The sequence below is a fragment of the Aotus nancymaae genome, unplaced genomic scaffold (assembly GCF_030222135.1).
Source record: "Aotus nancymaae isolate 86718 unplaced genomic scaffold, 86718_ANA_hifiasm-v0.15.2.pri h1tg000020l, whole genome shotgun sequence".
Taxonomy (NCBI): Eukaryota; Metazoa; Chordata; class Mammalia; order Primates; family Aotidae; genus Aotus; species Aotus nancymaae.
This window is the reverse complement of record NW_026988432.1, coordinates 52,068,302-52,086,772: the sequence shown is the minus strand read 5'-3', so window position 1 is coordinate 52,086,772 and position 18,471 is coordinate 52,068,302. Positions and strand designations below refer to the sequence as shown.

Sequence of the window (18,471 nt, the reverse complement as noted above, 5' to 3'; positions counted from 1 at the left end):
GATCAAATCCTGACAGAAAATGTAGCTTGGAGTTGTCAGCCCTTTATATTAAGACCAGAGCAGAGGAAGAGTGAGGAATGGATCTGAGGGTGAGGAATGGATCTGAGGTTAAGATTGGCAAAGGTTTTCCTCCCATAGAGATTCGGCAGGTATATAGATTCTTTTGCTAAGTTATTTCCCAAACTGTATTACCCTGCCCACCCCCACATGCACATATACACACATTTAGTGTAAGATCTACTTCTTTTATGTTACATCTTAAATGCTGTAAACTTTTATCTATTTATTTTGTAATAGTCATCTTTTTGGATTTTCAAAGTCTCAAGCACTTTCAGTTTTTTAGTTGATTCCTTTCGATCACAAATAGGACTGGTTTTCCTTTTTTTGTGATTTCTATAGCCAATCCTGTGAGCCTTCCTCCTCCTGGAAACTCTTAAGTTGCTACAGTCTCAGAAGCATTCTGTGTTTGGTGTCCCAGCTGTCTCTGAATTCTGGAACAACCTGTTCAGTGTCCTTGGGATCAAGGAGGCATGTGCCCCCCAATCTGATAGTGATTTGGGTTAAATTCATGCAGTGTCATCTCTTTTATGGGAAGAACTGTTTTGCCATGCTTCTAACCCAGGAGTTCTGCTTCCAGTAAAACAGGCCATTCTTCTCCCCGGAATACCCAATTCTGTATTAGTTGTGGGGTTTATACCAGTAATTTCCTGTGCTGATACTCATTCCTAGTACATAGTCTTATATAATTTCTACAATGGTTCTGCAAATATATATCACATAGGCAACCACTGTTTCTTACATCCTACTCAGGGCTCACATCACTAATTGATTAAGTTGATTTATTTAGTTGATTATTTAATTGATTGATTTAGTTGATTAACTAATTATGATTAATTGATTATGCTCGTTTTCTGATGAAAAGGACCTTAGAACACTTCTTAAAGTTATGCTGGAAGTCACTCCCAGTAGCATGTGAAAAGAACATGTATTTGCCATACTGGACTTGGTAGCAGGGTCTAAACTTCAGTTCAGGTTTTAGCAGACAATGGTTTGTTATGAGACAATGAACATGAGGGATCCTTTCAAGTTCACTGAGATGTTGACTGATTCTTGCTTTGCAAGTTTTTCCCTTCAGATGAAATCTTACCAGGTAACAGTGATGCTGACAACAAGAAAAGAGAAAGAAGCAAATAAAGAGAGAGTGAACTTGAGTTCCATTGTATGCTGTTTTAGATTGCGTTCCTTGGAAACAGACCCCGAGATGGAGAGTTGCATGCAGATTGTTTACTGGGGGATACTCCGAGAGGCATCTATACAGAAGTGAGGAAGGCAGCATTGGGTGGAAGGGGAGGCTGATCTGAGAAGCATTTGCAACTGAAGGCTGAGCTGATTCTCCACAGATCTCTGCAGTGGAATTTTTGGGGCGGGGGTAGAAGGTCTTGATAACTGTTCCAAACTGAAGCTAAGGTTAAGCCTTTATGCCCCTACATCAGCGACATTGGTTTGGTCTGTCCCCTGGTCGAGGGGAGAGCAGCCTTGGACAAGGCAGTGCCAGTTCTCAGTGGGATGTTGTGTTGCAAACTTCGCAGGGTATTCTTTTTTTTTTTCCTGTCACAGATGCTGTGATAGATCTTTGACTCAAGTCACAGTATTGATTATACCTGCATAATACTACTTTTTAAAAAGGTATGAGATCTAATAAATTGTCTTTTGTTTTGGAATGGATGCTCTAACATGCTTTAGTTAGCTTGGTCCCTACAAACTCTTCATTAATATCAGCAATTCCTAAATCTTCGTATGGCTTTCCTTCCATCTTTGGAGCTCATATCTCTTACCGAGATACTACAAAGCACTTGTCACTTTTTACAAATCGAGTCCGATTAACATAATGTCACTGATGTTGTGGACCAATATGGTGTTTAGTGAAATGTCCAAGTCCCTTTGGACCATCTTATGACAGAGGCTGTGAGGGCAGTTAACAGAGAGTTAACTCTGTTAATGAAGCCCTGTGGGACGACCATGAGAGTGTATTGTTAACTATCCCACATGAATGTGAACTGCTTTCTGATTCTTCTTCCTGATGGAAATGGAAACAAAAAGTTGGCCCATTCCAGTTATGGCTATGATGATGAAATTTCTTGTCTGAGTCTGTTTTGTGCCAGACAAAAGACCACAGATTAGGTAATTTATAAAGAATAAAAATTTATTTTCTCACAGTTCTGGAGGCTCAGAAGTCCAAAGTCAAGGTGCTGTCAGGTTCAGTTGTCTGATAAAGGCTGTTCTCTACTTTCAAGATGGTGCCTTGTTGCTGCATCCTCTGGAGGGAAGGAATGCTGCATCCTCACAAGGGAGACAGGCAAACCAGCCAAACATTGTGTGAAGCCTCTTTTATGAGTGCCCTAATCCCATTCATAAAGGAGGAGCCCTCATGGCCTAATTACCACTTAAATCTCCACCTCTTAATATTATCACATTGGCAATATCTGAATTTTGGAGGGTACACATTCAAACCATTTGTTCTAGTAAAGATGCCACATTGGCATAGTAGCTGCAATTGAGACTTTTATTTGGTTAAGGCTGTGACAGTTTTTGTGCTAAAGCAGGCTCATACTGGCCTGTAAGAGCCAACCGTTAAATTTTCAGGAGCCTTGTGAGCTGGTTGTTAAACCTATGGTGGGAGCATTGTACTCTGGAAATTGGCAAATGCTATGCAGCAATCGTTCCTTTACTCCCGGAGAGCCCGTTGTTAAATGTTTACCAGCACATCATTGGTGGTAGTCCACTGCCATTTATCATGTATCATGATTTTGCTCCATGAACCTTTTCCCTTTGCTGATTTTGCTTTGTTTTGCTGCAATAAATCACAGCAGTGAGTATTAGTATATTCTGAGTCTTGTGAGTCCTCCTAGTGAATAATCAATAGAGTTTTTGTAGGGGCTAAAGTGATGAACAAAATGAGGTTATCATGTCCATCACCAGTTTTGCATTCTTCAAAATTTTGATGATGGCACTAAATTTTGCCATTTCCCTTGGGATATGGTAATGTTTTTATTTATCGTCTTTGGTAGGGGATAGTGGGGAAATTTCAGTGGCTTCATTTGGCTTTCCACACTTCAATAGCTTTTGCACCACAGATCAAGAACTTGATGTAAGAGTTCTGTCATTTATCATGTATATCCATTACAATTACACATTTGGGCACAGGGAAATGATCACTGACTGGATCTATGAACCCACTGGACCCATAGGGAGGTTCGAGCTGGGTCATTATTAGCCTTCATCTCACCCTATTATAATGGGAAGCACAATGGAGCTTTGTGTCCCTGAATGTCACAGTCAATTCAGACCTTGGCCCAATAATCCTTGTAAGTTTTGAGCAAAGTACAGGGAAATGATCACTGGCTGAATTAATGGACCCAGTGGAGCCACTGTGAACTGGATGTGGGTCATAACTGGTCCCCATCCTTCTCTATTCAAATGGAGGGGCATAATGGTGCTTTGGATCCCTGGGAATCAAAGTAAACTTATACTTAGATCCTTGGAAGTTTTGGGTGTTCCCTTTTTTCCACTGGACAGTTATCTAAGTAAATGGCTGTTGTTCTCTTTGGGGAAGAACTGGGAGAATTACTACTAAATATACTTCTGTGATATTGCACGGTTTTTTGTCATGGGGACGTGGCTTCTCCTTCAGTCATTCTTAAACTGAGAACTGGCTCAAGTTCAGAAGCTTGTTAAACAATCGTAACTTCTTATTCAGGCAGAGGTTTGCAGACTTTTGATCATCTGTTCTTGATTTCTTTTAGTTCGATAATTTGTGCAACACCTTTGATTGTCACGAATGTATTCCTTACCCCTTTTTTGAAAGACTGTCCTTGGGGCCCTCCTCTGGCACATTTCTGGCTCTCTAAACTTACCTGGTACATCCTCTTTAGCATACTCACTTCTTTGAGCTTTAAATGCCATTTTCAGACCTTTTGCCATATCAGTTTTGGTATTTCTAATTCATTGGGTCAAATAGATGGATGGGCCTTGATTATTTTCCAAGCCATGCTTGCAGTGTAGTAGTACTCTCTCTGGAATATTTGCCCAGAGTTGGGTATCATGGGAGAGTATTCCCACACTGATTAACTCTCCTTTGTCTAACTTTGTGTCCTACAGCCCCACCTCTCAGCATCTATTCCCACGTACTTTCCCAACTTCTGTTGGCCTGTTCTTCGGTGTACAGGCCCTGGCCTCTTAGCAGGCCCAGTACATCTCTGGTTAGGGTATACTGAGATTTAACCTTGCTATTTTTCTGTTGCTCAGGAGGAGCAGCAGGGTGGAGCAAAAATTATTTTTTAAGGCATGGCATCAATCAGGGTCCAATCAGGAGACAGTAACCATACCGTAATTTGAACAGAGAAAATTTAACCTAAGAAGTATTAAGTAGTAAAATATATTTAACTACAGAGAGGCATAAAAGAGGGGTCTAAGGAAGATAAAAATAGCATACATGGAAAGCAGCTACCACTGCGAGCTGAGGGAGAGACGAGGAACTTAGAAAAGATATCTTCTCCATCTTCCTCCTTTGAGGCTGAGGTCCAAACTCCCTTGGAGAGGGTGTGGTTGCCATGGGAACACACAGTATGTTGGTGATGAAGAAACTTAGTAGAAGGCACAGATGGAGCTGGTCTGCAGGAAACAGCCCACTGGGTGGTGGAGAAAATTGCTGGAGGGTGCAGGGAGGCTGGAACTAGTCCACAAGATCTGGTAAGGTGAGCATTACCAGGCCTCCTGCACGCTGATCTGCTAGCAGCCAGGACAAAGAAAAATGGCCCTATGGAACCAGTAAAAGAATCTCCTTCCTCTGGCTGTGACCTTGCAGTGTCACCCCAGTGCCCTTTGTTGATAAAGATATTATACCATCGGAAAATAAAGGAATGATTACAAACTCTAGCTCCAGGATCACAAAGCGGAGCAAAGGAGGATGGATTGGAGCCAAGAGGCAATAAATTGATGACTGGCCAAGCACTGTGATAATTTGGAAAACGTGGCACCAAAGTCTGCTTGTACCTCTTTGCCATGCTCCCCATCAAGAGGTAGAGTCTATCGCTCTACCTTGTTGAACCTGGGCTGATCGTGTAATTTGCATTGACTGACAGAGGAGACTAGGAAGTGATATTGTGAAATTTACAAACTGAGGCCTCAAAAGGTCATGCAACTTTTGTTGTTGTCTTCTTCATGGAGCCCAGTGGCCATGCTGTGAGCTTTGCCAGGTGGAGAGGCCACATGTAGGAAAACTTAGCAGTTCTGCGTTATAGCTGACCAGTTCACTGCCAGATGTGTGAGGAGATTTGTGGGGACAGTCCATCCCTAGCTAGATGACTGACTGACTGCAAGCTCAGGAGAGAATGCCACAACAGCACACGAGGCACAGACAAACCATTTCAGCTCATCCCAGCCACAAAGGTTAACCCACAGAATTGCGAGCAAATAGATGTTTATTGTTTTAAGCCACTAAGTCCTGGGGGGTGATTTGTTACATAAAATTTATAAGGCTGGGTGGGGTGGCTAAGGCTTGTAATCCCAGCTCTTTGGGAGGCCAAGGTGAGAGGATCACTTGAAAGTAGGAGTTCAAGACCAGCCTGGGTAATACAGACCCCATCTCAACAACAACAAAGCAAATAAAAATAAAAATTAGCCAGGTGTGGTGGCACATACCTCCCACAGCTACCCAGGAGACTGAGGTGGGAGGATACTTTAAACCCAGGAGTTTGGGTTACAGTAAGCTGTGACTGTGCCACTGCACTCCAGCCTGGTCAACAGAGCAAGACCCTGTCTCCAAAAAAAAATAAAAAATTAAAAAATTAAAAAATTATAACGGTAGTGCAGAAAAGAGTTAACATAGCAGGCCTGGCTGTTATTAATTGAAAGGCATGCTGATAAGGTTAGCCTTTGACTGGGATTTGTAACTTGGGTTTTGGGAGGGTTCCTACCATTCCTGGAATGGGTAAGAGTGGCTGACTGTGCCTAAATTGTTTGTGCAAACAACATGGTTTATACTAAAACAATGTGGTTTATTTCTGGGAATCTGGAATTTTGCTACTTGCCGGGTAGAGACTGCCTACATGATCAGCCCCCAGTTAAAACCCTGGGTGCTGAGTCTCTATTGAGTTTCTCTGATTGGCAGCATTTTCCACGTGTTGTCACAACTCATTGCTGGGAGAATTCGGTGTGTCCTGTGTGACTCCTTTGGGAGAGAACTCTTGGCCTGGTTTCCCTGGATTTCACTCCATGTGCCTTTTCCCTTTGCTGATTTTGCTTTGTATGCTTTTCTGTGATAAATCACAGCTGTGATTATGACTGTATTCTGAGTCTTGTGAGTCCTTCTAGTGAAAAATCAAACTTGGAGTGGTCTTGGGGACTCTACACACATAGACACTTGCTTCAAAGCAATTTGCAGGGCACTATTCCTACCAAAGCGAGGTGGGCCTCTTCTGCACGGGAATCTAGGAGCTGAATATTCTCAATGGCATTACTCAGATATCTCCATTCCAAGTCTCAGGGTCCTATGGTTTTCCTGTTAGAGGCTGATCTTAGCATAGAACACCTTCTAGGATGAGAATTCAGCTTTCTCTGAAGCTCTGCTACCTGTGAACATGATCATTCTCTCTGTACATCCACTGGCTACCTGAGATCAGCATTTCCTTAAATGTTGCCCAGAAGGCCCTCTGGCTTTGATAAGTTTGCTTGAATTGTTGAATGACCATCCTAATTGTAATCTCTCTTCAATCAGTCAATGGTCCTCAGCACTTCCTTTTATTTTTCATATCCCACATTCTTCTCAAGGGCCAGAGAGACCTCACCAGTGGTTGCATTCACTTCCACCAGGGAAAATGTGAACAGTGGCAGTACTGCAGCATGCCAGGGCCTACCTCTTCTCCACCTTCCACCAGGCTGGGTCTCCATTCTCATCCAGTTGGTGAGCCATCCAGCTCCAAGATCCTCATCACTTACTCCTATTACTACTACAACGTAACTGTACATGTGTAACACATTTAGAGCTTAGTATATGATTCCACATAAAGGAACTCCTGTATTTCTGAAATGGCCTTGAAGGGAGGCATCGGAGTTGCTGTTCTCTCTGTTGTCAAGTGAGAGAATTAAGCCTCAGTGGAGTGATAGCCCAAAGTCAGGATTCTATTAAGTTGCAAAGTCAGAGTCAACCCAGACTTTTGACTCCATCATTCTTTTCTGCTACATTGTGCTGCTTCTCCAAAACACTGGTGAGGAAATTCCTCGGTTTGCATTTTCTTATTCAAATTCTTATGATCACCTTAGTATTGATGTGGCTGGTAGCAATCTACCAGATACATTTGACCTAAAACAATTAAGGGTACAGAAGAGGATGAAGAACTTTTTCAACCTTTAATGCGCAAACAAGTCAGCTGAGAATCTGAAATGTTAAAATGTAGATTCTGATTCTGGGAGTCTGTATTTCTGACAAGCCCCTCAGTTGATGCTGATGCTACTGCTCCTCAGCCTCACAGAGTAACTAGGTTCTAACAGCAAGGTTCTTGAAGAATTAAAGTAAGAAAAATTTAGCAATATTGAATTATTTTTATTTTCCAACTTCTCAATTTGGTAAAATGCAAAACATTTTTCTACATTAATTCAATCCATAAACACTCTTAAAAAAAAAACACTAAAAAAGCGGGCAAAAATAAACCTGCAGAATTTTTCAGATTTTAACCAGCCATAAGATAAAAATAACAGTTTCTAAGAGCTTCATTCAGGTATTTGATTGACGAAGCTTGTAAACAGTGAGTCAGTTAGGTGCGCATCCTATGCCAGAATTCCCTTCCAGTTTTACAAGGACAAGGTAAAAAGACACAGACAAATCTTGATCAATTCACAGAGGCTACACGAAATCATTCTGGGGGATGACAATGATTGTTTAGTGGACTGAACTCTAACCAACTAGGCCCTGAATCCAACTAGGCCCTGACCTTTGAACTCTTATATTCATTGAATTCCATGCATTGTCCAGTTTTAGCAGGATCCCTGTTAAGTCAGTTTAGACAGACTCTCCCACCTGTGATATCTGATCACCCTTGATATCTGATGGGGTTCTTCATCCTCCATCCACCGGCCCCTCAGGTGATGTCTGGCCACCCTGGCCTGCTCTCAGCAAGAATCCTGTTAGGTCAGTTTAGGCAGAGTCCCCCTTACCCCTCAGGTTCCCCCCACCCTTTTTTTTTGAGATGGAGTCTCGCTCTGTTGCCTCAGCTGGAGTGCAGTGGCAGCATGACCTCTGCTCACTGCAACCTCTACCTCCTGATTTAAGCAATTCTCCTGCCTCAGCCTCCTGACTTGTCCTTGGAGGTCTGGAGGCACGTGCTTGCGGCATTGCCATGTAGCCATGCCTGGCTAATTTTTGTATTTTTAGTAGAGACAGGGTTTCGCCGTGTTGGCCAGGCTGGTCTCGAACTCCTGATCTCAAGTGATCCACCTGCCCTGGCCTTCCAAAGTGTTGGGATTACAAGTGTGAGCCACTACACCCGGCCCTGAGGTTTCCTCTTAGTAATTTTGCATGGACTCCTCTCCACCCTGCTCCTTGACCTTGCCTGTGGATTCCACTTTTCCTTGTATTCTGAGTTGAGCCCGATTTCTCTTTCCTACTACAAAAACCCACTGAAGTATCCCCTCTGAATAGAGTTTGCCTCACCATTCTATAACAAGTATCATGAATAACTTTTTCCTTCAAGTTTGTATTGGGTGATCCAGGATCCAGCTTCAAATTATGAGAACTTTCCCAGTAGACCTTAGGGAAGTTTTTGACTGTCTGTGATAAACGTTGGAAGTCTCGCAAAATGACACCTTTCCCCAGGCCCTCACCTGGTTTAGAGTTTCTGTATTGTCAAGGTCAAGCACACTGCAGCTGACCTGCAGCTTGTCTCCTCTCTAACCTTGTCCTTCCTTCCTGGCAGCGCCCAGCTTGCAGCTCCTGCTCCCACTGCCTCTAGCTTTTCTTTAGGGACTGGAGCAGAGCACAGCCACCCAGAGGATCATTTCAGGGTTAAAAATTGAGGCAAACATTACAAAAAACTAAAGTGGTGACAACCTTGGAAACTGGGATTGGCTTCTTAATCCTGGGACATCTGGTGGCTTTAGCTCAAGCTTCGCAAAGCCTCCCTATGGCTTTTTCTGGAAAAAAAGAAAAAAAAAAAAAGAAAATCCAGCAGGCAATTAAACTCAATCCCCCACCTTCTCATGTTCTGTACCAAACCACATTGCCAGCCTGTCATAGAGTTCTTTTCTTGACTGCCTTGTGACTCACATGACAAAATATTTCCACTCAAAGTTTTGGGAGCTTCACCTCCCTCCTCTTTTTTTCCTATAAATGAAACCCCAAAGGTTTGGGCTAGATGTACTTTTTCCCTTATTTAAAATGGACTTTTCCCTTCCAGAAGCAATGATTCAGGGCTGACAATTCAACTTATTTACCTATTTGTCTACCCATCCATCCCTTTATTTATTTATTTGTTGTATAAGGTAATAGCTTATGGTACTTACCCAGAGCCAGCTGTTTGCAGGATGCCGAGAGCAGGTGGTCTGGGAGGCCTCTGATGAATTGCAAAAGACACTCACCAGCTGCCGACACTGTGTGTAATGAGCAAACCTGCAAAAATCTTTATTTTCAATTGGATTGTACCTTTAAGTAAGCAAGGGAGACAGCCAGTATAACTACAGACCATGACCAACAACCCACATAAACAGTGTGCAAACACAAGTGATTAATGTACCACTATTTCAAAACATCTAAAGCTAATGAGTCAGATTTACTAGGGTGCACAAGAGAGGGAGAGGGACGTGGAGGAGAAGAGAACAACTTAATGGGCCTTAATAGCCTTTAGTTGAAGCCTAAGAATTCTCCTGCCTGTGGTCCACGGTGCCATCTGAGCTGGTAAACACCCTGCTGGCCCACGAAGGCCATTTTCTTTCTGGCCATTCAGGGAGAGGGGTGTTCCAGTTTCAGGAATAGAATTAGGGGAGCAAGCTGGTGTTCACCGCACCCTCCAGTGATCTCTGATGATATGCGGGGATAATGGGTTACAAAGACAGACATTAATAAGGTAAGATAAGAGGGGGGAGGTTTATTAATTTTTCAAGTAAGTTAGGATGCCCCAGGGCATGGTAAAAGTGTAAAGAATCTGGTGAGCGATGAGGGGCTCGCCTGATTAATGCAAGTCAGCTGTCCTCCGAGGGCCATAGCAATAATGATGAGATTATGGAAGAACCTACTGAAGACAAATGAGATGCATGTGGAATAAAAACGAAGTGTCCTAGTTACTCTTTTGGAGTGCATGGTGGATTTTTATTAAGGAAGAACAGAGGCACAAATGATAGCCTGAGGAAGTGGGACTCTGCTTGATCTGCTCAAGTGCGTTCTGCCCGGGCCTTCCAGGAATTCTGGGCCTGCCCTGGAGAAGAAGTGCTGAAAAGGCAGTGCATCCAGCAATGACCGCCTTCCACGTAGGCAGATCAGAGGGAGCAGGGCTTGGCTTGGTGCTTCCACCGGCCCCCACAGCCTGTGGCTTTGCCTTCAAGCATCGCCCTGCCCGACCCTCCCCTTCCTGCTGCTGTTTCCTCCAGGATGTGCTGGGAGCTGGGCTGCCTTGTGGTTCAGATGTCCCCCATCTGTTTCTGCTCCGCCAATGCTGACCGATTAATTTGGAGCTGGAGAAAAGAGAACTTGCATTATTTATCTTTTCCTTTTTGGAATGCTCACTGGGTGTTATGTCCTGTCTCTGGGTGGTCCTCGTCTTGCTTGTGTACTTCTCTTCCCTGGCTTGCCATTCAGTCTGTATCTTCCCATGGAGGCAGAGACAGTGTCCCCACTCAACCCTGGCCTTTCATGCCCACGTGCAGATGGTGGCGGCAGGCACCCTTGAGCTTCAACATGCAGAGTTATTTGAGGAGCTGGCTAAAAAGGCGGCTTTAGGTCTTAGCCTCTGAAGAGTTCAGGCTAGATACCAGGAATCTGCCTTTTTAGTAAGCACCTCACAGGTGGTTCTGATGCTCGGGTGCTCAGTTGATAGTTTGGGAAACACTTTGAAAGGGTAGGAGATAGACCATGGGTTGCCTCTGATAGATTCTTCTGAATGTCAAGGTGCCTAAAATTTCAATGTGAGTGATTTGCCTTTTTACATCAATTCGCTAAGACTTAGGGAGGTCAGGGTAAGATGTCAGTCTGCCACCTTCACCTCCCACCAGGCAGTAGTAACCCCTTAAGTCATTTTTAGAAATGATTCCCTTAGTGTGAATCAGTTTATCACACTGGAGCAGACAGCTTAGAGCATGGTGTCCAGATTTCTAGGGAAAGAGTTGTGAGATCAAGTTGGAAAGGAGGAGGCAGGAGGGCAGAGGACAGCCTGGAAGAACAAGGACCGTTGGTGGGGAGGCAGGATATAGGCAATGGGTCCCCTGGGGCCAAAAGCAGAAGTAGGGGAGACGGAGAGGAGGAGGCGGCTGGGGGGCAGTGGTGAAGCCAATGGTTTTCAACTTTTCTTTTGCAAAGCATTTCTTTTCAAATGAAATCTAAATGGAAATTCCAGTCAATAAAACCAATTAAGTAATTTATTAATATACATTTTCATTCAAATGTATAACAATTATCTTTATAAATTATATAGATGAAGCTATTGGAATGAACACAAAATTTAGAAACTGGTGGCTCCAGATAACAGTTCAGCCTTAAATTATCCAGAATCAGCAAATTTGCTCAGATAAATGCTGTAAAGGACAAGTTTGTTGGCAGCTGGCTTTCCAATTTTAGGAGATTCCCTTAGTCAAAGTGACTTGGACTCTTGCATGAGGAGTAGCAGGAAATTTATATTTGAAGGTTGAATCACTCACGATGTTTAGTAAATGTTCAAATTCCTAAAGTCACTACAGAAAGCAACCAGGGCATTGAAACCAGAGCTTAAATAGTCTCCGACATGGTACAACCTCTCACCATTGCATGAGTGCAATTACCCCATGACAAGAGGAAGCCCCAAGCAGAGGCAGGAACCCTTGCTGGCCTTGGATCAAGCCCTTCACTCATGTGCTCAAGGTGTGCTTGTATGCAATTTTACTTGAACCTTCAGGCACAGGCCAGAATTTATACAAATATCAGTGCTGCCCTACCACATTCCTACTCAAAGAGACAGTTCTTAGAGACTAGTAGAACCTTTATTCCCAGATCCGTACAAAATGATTTACTTGGTAGGCACAAGTTCACAATGTGCTAAAGCTTGTAAGTTTTAAAAACTTACAATTTATATTGAATTTATATTAAAAATGGAATGCACTTTCACATGTATTAAATTTATGTACATACATATTTCATGTGTTGACATTTAAATGTAATGTACATTTAATTTACACTAAAAATGGATAAGTTTTTTTTTTCAGGTTGGGAGGTAGCGAATAGGAGATAGGTTCCATACATTTGAAATACATATTTAAATAATGAAATTAAAATATGTATAGAGCCCTTGGATGCCTTCCGACGAATGTAGGATTTGGAAAATCAGAGGCTTGGGCCAAGACTGGGCCTAAGACCCCATCACTAAGGATAAGGTGGGCAGCAGGGACAGGAAATTAAGGAATGTCTCAGAGCATCTTTGCTAACACTAGATTTTTATTTCATTTAGCTACTTGTGCAAGAAGCTACAATGAGAAAAAAATAGCAAGAAATAGATGAGGGAAGGAGGTGCTGTAGAGAGAAAAACAAAAGAGAGAATGAATTGTGCTGAGATAGAGACGCCTGGATGAAGAAGCTGGCCCTAGCTCCCGTAAAGCTGGAAAGAAAGTAGGGCCTCGGAAACTTCTGGAAGGGTGAGAGGAAAGAAAAAGGCAAGGAAGTGGGATGGAGAGGAGGAAGATAAACCAAGAAGGACTTCGGAAGTGTGTAAATTACAAGGAAATGAGGAAGAGCCTTTACTGAAACAGTCTGTGAAGTTTGTGCTAGCGCTGAGAGCTTCATTTTAGTGTACTGGCAAGGAGGTAGGTGCTCAAAGGCCTTTGTCTTGGAAGCCCATCGTGGCTCCCCAGGCCCTGGCACTTTAAACCCCGTCCTTTTGCTCTCACTGTTCCTCTCTGCCTGCTTGCTGCGGTCTCTTCTCGGCTCTCTCCCACTTAGCCCACTGAGGCCTGGCCATCCGAGTAGAACAGACTCGTTTTCCTTAGGTCTGCACTGCGTATACCGACTAACCTGCTTCCTGCACAGGTGTGGCCCCTCTCCAGTGCCCCGCACCTTATTGCTATGGTAACGGAAGACACGCTGATCATCCGGATTTTGCCTCCGAGACTTGGGCTGTACAAGCTGCTTTCCTGGGGTAGCTTGTCCTTTTGCAGTTAACCGAGATGTCTGGGGAGAAGAGCTTCCCCCAACAGGATGGCAGGCGATGCTTCCAGATGCGGTCACTTGGCACGTCTGAGCCGAATGTCTCCATAAAAATATGATGTAATTAACAGAACCGCAGCAGCTGGAATAATTCAGTACCTCACATTGATTTTCCATGTCTCCTATTTACTTTCAGATCTGCAGTGACAGGAAATCAAAGAATTATAATCGTGTGTGTGAGGGCCCAATGCTGGATCGGCATTTCCTTGAGAAATCCTGAGATTAATCAGTTTCCTATCACTCAATCATCCCTTTTCAATTCTAAAGGAAAACTGTCCTCCAAAATGCTATGAAATAGCAGTCTATTTCTGGATATTAAAAAAATCAATTGTACTATTTTAAAATTTGAGAGGAGTGTTTTAAAAGTCAGCCCGAAGCAATGTTCACTTGTCTGTTTTCTCCTTCAAGTTTAATAGGAGTTGGCAAAGGCATTTGGGTACAGTGAGACACAAGTACCGTATTCACCCTTCCCAAGTTTTGTGGGCTTGGAAAAGTTATTTGGTGGAACCAAAGAGAGGAACTGCGTTCCAAGTTTTTTCTGTCACTGAAATGAAGGAAAATAAGTTTTCCCAGATGTAGTTATTCATGAGCCTCCATCTGAAGCTGGGTTGGTTTAATCAAAGTTAGTCATTGTATTTCTAGCTCTGTCAGGTGAAAGTCGGAATTGGGTTAATTTCATTTTGGGTTTCTTAAAATGCTGGAGAAAACAGACAGAAGGCTGTGGTTATAGTGGGGAAACAGGCCTCTGTCTGAAGTCAGCTTGCTCCTGACTGCCTTTGAAGACGTGCCTCAGAATTAAGTGGTCTTGCTTTTTTACCAGACTCTGTTGCCTTGGCAGATTCTGTGTCTTGGCCATACTGTAAGAACTCACTTTTCTTTGACTTTTTATTCATTCAAGCAATATAACCATTTCATAAATGATTAGGAAAATAGAGAAAAGAAGAAAATTGCCCGTAATTTTACCTCTCAAACACAATAGGTATGATGGTTTTGGAGCAATTACTTTGAGTCATTTTCAAATGCTGAGTTTTGGTATGATTCTAAGCGTAATGTACAAACAACTTTATGTATCGCTTTTTCTCTTAATATATGTCAGAAGCATTTCCCCATATTATGATTAGTTTCAGTAAATATCTTTTTAATTGCTGCCCAAGCAGTTGGAACAATTCAGTCTCTCGTATTGACTTTCCATGTGTCCTATGGAAGTAGAGAAACCGTATTAACTATTTCTGTATTTTGAGACAATGGATCAAATCCATTTTCACTGTAATTAATCTCATGGTAAGTATATTTATACATAAGCCTTTTCTATATATAAGATAATTTATTTAGGATAAACCCCCAGAAATTACAGGGTGAAAGTGCATAAATATTTTGACTCTTGATATTTCTTGTTGATTTTCAAAACTATTATGTGACTTTATATTATGACCTAAAATGTTTGAGGAATCATGCTTTACGAGGGCATTTTATTGACTAAATTTGCAGTACTGAGAGAGCTTTATGTGTGCAGTTTGATGATGCTGACAGATATCCCAGAGGTGAACATTTTTTAAAGATGTTCTCTTTATGTTTAACATACAGAAGTTAATGTTAATCACGATGCCTATTTTGTTTAACATACAGAAGTGACTTCATTAAAGCCATTTCTTCTAAATGTGCAATAAACTATGAATTCTTTGCCTGGTTCTAATGTTCTATCTCATCAAACCTCATAAAACTAATTAGCATCATACCCCCTCAGTTTGCCTGTGAATTTTGAAGATTATATGAATTTCTCTTCCATGTGAAATAGAATTTGGTGGGTATCCCTTTGCTGGGAATAACTCCTTTGAAAAATAGAAAAAATATTGAGCAGAAAGAAAGTACATTTTCTGGGAAAAGAATAAGAACCCAGAGACATGGAGTGAGAATTGTACCACAGAGTCCCAGCAGCAGATGTTTTGGGTGTTGAAACTCCCACCAGAACAGCTGCAGAAATGTAGAATCACATCTGGGTGTGTGACGCGGCTGCATCATTACCTACAGACAGCAAAACAGCCAGATGCTTCCAATTCATTTTAAGGACCGAGCTTCAGGTCTGAACCTGTGAATGTCTCCACTTCCCGACCAACGACTTATCAATTGCCGAGACAGCTCATGAAAACGTTGCCTCGCGGGCACTTTAAGGACAAACCTCGGCTGCAGCAGGTAGAGGCAGAGAGCAGCTGCTGCACACCCGGCCCTGCAGCTCTAGCTCTGCTCTTGGGCTGGAGGATAAAGCCATCAAAGCCCTTCCACACGACGGTGGCTGCATGGCTTGTCACCGGTGTGTGAGGCTTCTGAGGGCACATTCTGTTTAATGTCTGTCTAGTTCTTCAAATTCTCATCTCTCTCTCCCTCTTTTTCTCTTTCCTCTTTCACTGTCTCCTCTCTCACTCTGTGTGTGTGTGTGTGTGTGTGAGAGAGAGAGAGAGAGACAGAGACAGAGAGAGAGAGAGAGAGAACCTTTCTCTCTCTCTTTCCTTCTCTCCAGTCTCCCAAATATAAGCTTCTCCCTAGGACGGTTGAACAAGTAACTGGGTGATTATTATGGTAGTAAATGGTTCTTAAGACTTGGACACACACTGTGATTTTTGAGTGCACAGCTATTGTGTCATTTCTCTTGCCTTACATGGATATGGAAGTCAGTAAAAGTGTCCCCTGGTGACAGGGCTCCAGCCTGCAGATAGGCTGATCACAGACTTCAGCAGCCTCCTCGTCTTTCTGACCCAGTACCAAGAGTACAGGGCAGCTCACAGGCCGTGGGGGAAGGTCATTCAGTCTATAACTCTTAGCCCCAGGAGAAAAGAGTTGTTCAATGGGAAAGCCTCAGGAGAAAAAGGTTCCTCAACTGTGTAAATCTCAACCCCAACTGATATTCAGAGATAGCTTTCTTTCAGGAGTAGCCTGTGTACCCCTTTCCACCCCCATGGAGTGAGCAGAAGCTGACCAGAAACATTTGGTGAAAGATAAGCTGTCTTCAACCATCACACTCTCAATTTCCTGTAGGAACATCACATTTGTTATTAGAAGTATTTTTATTGTGCCTAACAACCAAAGTCATTCAAGCAGAGCTTGCAAATGGGAAGGCCAAGGAAGTTGTCTCATCAGCCCAGCTGAGTCTTGGATCCATCTCTTTGATTGTCATTCAGAGTCCTGTGCATAACTCTCTCTTGAAGGAAGAATTGTAAAATATAATGGATCATAAAGAGGTTAAGATCCACCAAAGAATTATTTCTGGGGAGAGAGGACAATTTTACAGAGGACGAAATGGAAGTCAAAAGAGGTGAAATAACTGGTCCAAAGTTTCAAAGTGGAGTCTGGCCCCAGATCCCAGGTAGTTGAGCACCGAGCTCCATTGTCTGTTTTTCATCACGCTGCCTCTTTATTGGCCAATACTGCACCAGGGTCAAGTAGGAAATGGTTAACTTTAGAACTCTGGGCTTCTGGTAGTGAAGGTCATTAAATCTGAGTGATGTTGGAAATAGATGCTCGGTACCACAAAGAAAAATTAGCACGAAGACAAGGGATCTCTCAGCAAGGCAATTTTTACTTCCTGCAGGAAGGGTACCCTTGCTAGCCATCTTGCCACAACAGTACAATGAACAAAGGAAAAGCAGACATATTTATCCCTTACGCATTTGGGACTCTCTTTACTGCTGTGTCTGATCTCTGTTGGTTGGAGCCAGACCTCAAAATCTAAACTAAAACCCAATTAGCTTACAACTTAAAATTTTTCTAAACAGGTAAAAGCAATGGAGAACAAAAAGGAAGTCCAAATAAGGAAGGGGCATAGGCTGGCATAATTGGTACATGCCTGTGAGCACATCCAGCACAGATATCTTGGTTAAAGTACAAGGACATAGAATGTACTACATGCCTGTAAGCATGTTTAACAGCTACATAGGGCTTAACAAAGAGTTATTAACAAAAAAGCAAGAAGGATTTATTTAACAAGAAAGGAAACTTTGAAGAGGAACTTTTCTACTTTCCACAAGTGACATGTTGAGTAAAAATGATCCTAGAGTTGAAGAAATGGACATGTTATTCATATCCATTGTGACCTATGACAGGTGTCTCCTATTGAAACACTTCTTATTCAGCAATACTAGTAATAATAATGAAGGAGTATTTATTGAGGTGTGGACCAATTGCTGTGGGAAGGACTGTGAAATATAAGATGTATATCCTGCTGTTAAGATACTTATAATCTGGTGAGATTAGCAGAGATAAGAAGAATAGTTAAGTAATATTCAAGGTGGTGGAAGCAGGGTTATGAAGGTTTGTCTATGCTGTGGAGTCCTCAAGGGGATCAGTGTCTTGAAGCTTAGTGGGCAAGGAAACCCTTCAGCCAGTGAGATTTGGGGAAAGTGTGCTAGGGTGGGGGTAAGGGTCTGAATTTGCACAGGTGCAAAGGACTCCAAATATAGAGTAAAGGAGAAACAGTCCAGAGATTTGGAATTTGAGAAAAAGGGTGAAAATGAGAAATGATAAAGCATGTTGGGGGAGTGGCTACTTTGTGTAGTGTGTAAAGCAGAAAAGGCTGAAGAGAAGACTTGGAATCAGATTGCAGTAATCTTGATGACCCTAGTCCAGGAAAGGGGAAATGGCAATACTGCTTGTCAGCTGGGGCACTGACTGCTTTGATAATAAGTGGGCTTCCATTAAAACTCAGTGAGTGGCATGTTGACCAAATGGACTAGAGCTTGAGTTTAAGGCCAACTTACAAACCCTATGTGTTTTACGTTTTCACCACCTAGCACTTCTTTAGGCAACTCTATAGAAGATTGTCTTATATCCTGACTTTGTCTTCTGCAAAGTCTCCGTAGCCACCTTCCAACTCAAATGGAACAACCAGGAGGGACACGCCAAACGATGTCGCATGATGACCTCTGCCACCAAACACCTGTTCCAGAAGGAGCTAGTAGAGGATTATGACTAGTTCTTCACTGTGAATTTATTAAAATCAGAAGAAAATACACACAAAAGGAGATCTGATGAGACCTGACTCGAGGTAC

General features: G+C 42.6%; 1 long non-coding RNA gene across 1 annotated transcript in view; it reads left to right on the top strand.

The window, feature by feature from the left end:
- Nucleotides 1-15,120, top strand: part of LOC105712077 (uncharacterized) — a 37,806-nt gene extending 22,686 nt beyond the window's left edge. Inside the window, exons 2-3 of the long non-coding RNA XR_001106236.2 lie at nt 12,681-13,032; nt 13,256-15,120. This is a non-coding gene — a long non-coding RNA (uncharacterized LOC105712077). The remainder of the gene's footprint in view (nt 1-12,680; nt 13,033-13,255) is intronic.
- The last annotated feature ends 3,351 nt before the right edge of the window (nt 15,121-18,471 follow it).